Raw genomic sequence first — 5,999 nt, forward strand, 5'->3', positions numbered from 1 at the left:
GCATGTGTCCTCTCCTCTGTCATAGACTGTAGAGGTGGCCACCACAGAAGAAGAGGAGTCATGTTTTTGTAAGTGATGGAGAGTTCTCCTTTTAGGACTGACGTTATTATGATTATAACATACTATACAATGACATTTGTATGACAAACTATACTATGAGATTTTTGACATACTATGCTACAACATTTTAAAACATACTATACTATGATGTATTATACTATTACATGTTTTATGACATACTATAGTATAACATTTTAAAACATATTAGTTGTACAGACAAGTCGACTAGTATGTCTGTCGACTTCACTGCTGTATCATGTTGACGAGTCACTGATCACGTGACAATAACAACATGGACGCCTCCTAGAAGACAGGTGAGGAGTCCAGTGGGTCGTTGCAGCAAACGAGCAGTAGTTCATCAAGTGTGTGGAAATACTTCACTAAAGATGAAGCCCATACTACCGTGACATGTCAGTCCTGAAATACAACTAAAGTACTACTGCAATGCATCTGAAAAGACATTAACTTACGCTAACAGAGGAACGGTCCAAATCCTCTGGACAGCAGTCAGTTAACAACTTCACCAAACGTCCTGTGGTAACAGAGAGAAGGAGGCTGCACATCAACTATTTGATAAAGTTATTAGACCTTTAGCTGCTACACTATCCCATCTAACAACACGCTGTAGAGTACTATTAAATGCTACTGATTTCGGAAGTGTAAGTTTGAGTTTAGTTGTTGTAGTAGGAGGCAGTGGCCAGCAGGTGGTGCTGCTGTCATTTCTGACTGCAGAACACAGAGATCCAGGCAGAAGTCTTCTGCATGTTGCTTCCTTTTAAACCAGCTGATCACCAACTGTTGTACAGCTGACACTGAGACAGCAGAGATCCAGCAAGGAAGAAGTTTCTTTCTAAAGCTGAGCGTTGTGCAGGGTGACAGTTTCTAAACTAGAAGAGTGGATCTGAATGTGTGATTATTATAGTTTTTGTTGCTTAGAAAGTGCTAAATAAAACTGCTGTTGATCATTGATTCAATTAAAGGTCTATATGATGTGATTCTTTTTCTCCTTCATTGATCCCTCAGTGGGGAATTCTTTCTCTCCATTTAACCCATCCATTGGTTCACACAGCAGTGTGGACTCTGATCATCACTGACAGCTGATCACAGAAGGTGGCATGAAGGGCCAACCTTGTATAAAATCAAAATCCATCATGTCCTGTCTACTAATAATTCTCCCTGCTTCAAGCGTGGTCGTTGTTAGTGAAGTTTATATTTAATCAAGATGATCTCTTAGATGTTTCTTGCAGGTGGCAGGAAGAGCCTTATTGATAGATTTATTCTTAGAAATGTACGTCTCTGGTAAGAACCAGTGGGCTTGGAGCTGAGAACCACAGACAGCTACAAGTAAGACAGACTACCACAGGTTTTATCAGTGTTGGTTAAACATTTGCTTTCTTTGGTATAATTATGTTGACATTTGAAGATGGCCACACTTTATTTTTCAGATGATTCCCCCCACCAACCCATGCTGGTGCTATATAGCCTAGTAATATTGAGTTGTTAAATCTTCATATTCTGATGATTTGATACGTACAGACTGTTAACTAAACATCTTCCATCAATTACTACTTCCTATTTTGACTGAAGGTCTAGTTTTGAGAATGTTTTAATCTTAGATATACAATCTTCCATTTTTGTCATTCACACAGAGAAAAGATCCCAATAAACGGACCGTGAAGAAGAAGAGCAACAGCATGAACCCGTGGCTCACTAGCGCCCTCTTCCATGAGGCAGAAGTACTGGCTGTTTTCAGTGCAGTTTAATGTCAGATCAGCAAGACAAGATATGTTCCACTCATATATGAAATACATTAACTAGGCTATGAAAATGATGACATGTGATAAAAGTGTGTTCAACCATTATATTAGTGACATACAGAGAGTTAGCCACAGGCACGAGCCCAATCCAGTTTGTGAGAGATTGCGCAATTCGAGGTGAGGCTCAGCTCCTTGTTGCCTCAACTCATGTCTCTACTTGTATTTACCTGACTGGGTGGTATTTACACAGGAAACACGGAAATTCAGCGATTTTGGCTATAAACATCATCCATGATCCATGATCCATGTCATTAAATGACTGGAATCATACAGCAATTACATTTATATCACAGACCAATGGACAAATAGTATAATTTATTTATCGTCATTACTGTCCATGATGACAGGTGAGGCACTGTCTCACCTGTAATCACCTGTATCTGGCAACACAAGTTTCCTGTTTAGAGTTTCCTTTCACTTTCACCAGGGTCGTGTCTCAGATCATTTCCTCCATCTGAAGGTAATGAAGCAGTTTGTCGTGTTTTCTTCATCAGCTGTCAGCAGCTCAGTTCCAGCAGAAATCTGCAGCTCCATAGTTCACGTTAAACTCAGTCACAGCTGAAAGGTCAGAGTCTGGATGAAACTCATCCGCCATGCTATGTCTCTGAGTGATCACGGTCCGTTTGTGTCACTCGGTGCATAAATATGATTGAAGGTGATTTTCTTTCCTTCATCTTTTCATCGAGGACACAGTCGGGCTTTTATTTTGAAACTGTCTCTAGAAGTTTGATCTGCTTTTGTAACGTAAAGCTGAAAGTAACTAAGTACTTTTATCCTCTCAGCTAATAGTAGCTCTTCCTGGCTTCATAACAAGTACTTCTTCCTGGTTTTCTTGCCTCCTAAGTAGGGGTTGTAGGGAGTAAAAGTACTTTTACTCCAGTACTTTTAATATTGAAGATAATCTGCTTGATGTGAATATTAACATGTTGTGCTGCTTTCTACTGCTCCACATTTCACAGGGAGATATTTGACTTTAGAATGTAATGTTAACGCAGTGAGAGTAACTAAGTACTTTTACTCCAGTAGACTACTGCCTTTATCCATCATGTGAAGCAACAGTTACAAAGTCACACTGTAGAATGAGAATTCAAATATCCAGAGTGTTTCCATCCATGTGTTGGAGGAGAACAGCTAATGTGCAGAATATGAAGTCCACTTTACTGACCACATGTTTTTACACCACTTTTACTTTGTGATATTTGATTATTTCTTTAAACAAAAGACAAAGATAAATTAGTTGTACCACTGGTGATCCTGTGCTGCATCATCAGCTGACATGTTTAAAATGTTGTTAACCAGCATTGACTTAACTGAATATTAATGAGCTGGAGATTCCAGTCAGACTCAGTGTCAGTGAACGCATCATGTGTGTCCTCCATTGCTCCATCTAGTGGACTGATAGTAGAAGTACAGCACCTGATGAGTAAGAGCCAATCAGTGGAGGAGTAGCTGATCTTTTTACAGCAGAAATGATTTCAGTTGATGTTCACATGAATGATTAGTGTTTCCTCTGCAGGTGAAAGTAGAAAGTGTGAATTCAACAGCATGGACCAGAGTGAGGACAGACTGGAGGGACCTGGACCTGGACCTGGACTCAGCTGTGTGTCCTTGAAGAGCGACCGGTCGAAGCTGAAAGCTGGAAAGAATTTGTCATTCCACTAATTCTGAAGAAGCTCACATAGCCTGGAAAGATAGTTTAACAACTTAGAAAAAAGCTCTCAGTAGTATTAGAACAGCATATTATTCATCATTAATAGAAGAAAACAAGAACAACCCCAGAGTTCTTTTCAGCTCTGTAGCCAGGCTGACAAAGAGCCACAGCTCTGTTAAGCCATCTATTCCTTTAGCCCTCAGTAGTAATGACTTCATGAGCTTCTTTACTAATAAAATTGTTGGCATTAGAGAAAACATTCAAGGCATCCTTTCTCCAGCTGTCAAATATGTAAGTACAGTGGCATTAGAAACTTCTGGAAGACCTAATCAATATCTGGAATCCTTCTCTCCAGTAGATCTTTCTGAGCTCTCTTCAGCAATTACAGCATCTAAACCATCAACTTGTCTTCTAGATCCAACCCTAACTAAATTACTCAAATTACTCATATTGAACCAGATACATTTATCTTTATTAACAGGATATGTGCCTCAGTCTTTTAAGATTGCTGTAATTACAGTTTTTCTCAGTTGCTAAAACACTAAAATCCATTGGCTGAAGAAAGTTCTCAGTTGCTTGAACTCATTAAGCTAACTGTTCAGTCTGTTGTCAATACCTTAAACCATTTCACATGGTTTAGCAAAACTCTAAACACATTCTCATTCTTAAAACACATTCTGCACTCTAATGCACATGTCATCCATACTGGTAAACACAAGTGGCAACAATTACATATAAAGAGAGCAGAAATGTCATTGATTGAACACAGTCAGTCAAAATGGATTTCACTTGTTTCAAATGATGTGACAACCAATATAAGCCAGTTCAGAGAGCAAACAGGTTGTTGAAGGTGGGAATGAGAAAGTGTGAGAATGGACAGAAGAATTTATGTGAGAGGACGAGGACGAGTGCGTATGCGAGGTGGGGGACGAGGAGAAAGAGGAGAAGGGCAAGAAAGAGAAAGAGGAGGACGAAGAGGAAGAGGAAGACAAAGAGTGGAAATATCCGATGAAATTCGAGCAACAATCATAGACCATGTTGTTGGCTGTATATGGTACAATAAACAAATTGTATGGCCCTGAACATTGTGCTTTCCATTTGTTTTCAGTACTGACTGCTCAATAGATTTCGACTGGTTACAGGTTCATATCATCAAAGAACAAGAATTAAAGTATCACAGAGATAAAGTTTTTGAGATGCAGGGTACAGCACTGTAAAAATAAGGGTACAGGAAGGAGGAAGAACAAAAAAAATGCAAAGAGCAAAACACAGTAATTTCTGATCAATTTTGAGCTTTTTGTATAATGACAGAAACATATGAAATTTGTTTTGAGATTAAAAATGTACTTCTCCCTGAGAACTATATGTTTTGAACAATGTGTTTTCTATTTTTTGGTGTATTGTTTACTGACTGCTTGATAGTGTATGTAATTTTGAGCAATTTGTTTATTATTTGAGAGCAGTGTTTGATTTTGAGCACAGGTAAAACTGTTTTGAGGCCAAAGTTTCATTTTGGGCACACGTAAAACTGTTTTGAGGCGAAAGTTTCATTTTGGGCACACGTAAAACTGTTTTGAGGCGAAAGTTTCATTTTGGGCACACGTAAAACTGTTTTGAGGCGAAAGTCTGATTTTGCAAGAGGAGTCAGAGGTTTTGTAAATCATGCTTGAAGCTGAGGTTTTGTGTTTAAGGTTTTGAGAAAATGGAGCAAGGTTTCAGAAATTGTGTTTTAGCAATTGAGAAAAACTGTAAAGCCTTACTTAAAAAGCAAGGAAAGCAGCTGGACCGGATGGTATCAGCTCCAGGCTCCTTAAGTCCTGTGCAGATGAACTGTGTGGAGTTATGGAGCATGTCTTCAACCTGAGCCTTGAGCTGAGAGTGGTACCACAGATTTGGAAGACTTCGTGCGTGGTACCGGTGCCCAAAACATGGCACCCTAAAGACCTCAGCAGCTACAGACCGGTGGCTCTAACATCCCACCTGATGAAGACACTGGAGAGACTGATACTGGGACATCTCCGCTCTGAGGTGGGCCCCTCCATGGACCCACTACAGTTTGCCTACCGTCCTAATGTTGGAGTGGAGGACGCCATTATCTTCCTGCTACACCGAGCTCTCTCTCACCTGGAAGAGCCCGGCAGCACTGTGAGAATCACCTTTTTTGATTTGTCCAGTGCGTTCAACACCATCCATTCTGATTCTGAGGGACAAACTGGAGAGGATGGGTGTGGACCACCAGCTGTCTACATGGATCCTGGACTACCTCACAGACCGACCACAGTTTGTGAGAAACAGGAACTGTGTGCCTGACCTGCTCACCAGCAGCATGGGTGTCCCCCAGGGGACTGTTCTGGCCCCCTTTCTGTTCACCCTCTACACAGCAGACGTCAGACACAACACCGACAGCTGTTTACTGCTGAAGTTCTCTGATGACTTTGTGATTGTCGGCCTCATCAGAGACGATGACGACG

Source organism: Chelon labrosus (assembly GCF_963514085.1).
Source record: "Chelon labrosus genome assembly, chromosome: 15".
In the NCBI taxonomy this organism is placed as follows: Eukaryota; Metazoa; Chordata; class Actinopteri; order Mugiliformes; family Mugilidae; genus Chelon; species Chelon labrosus.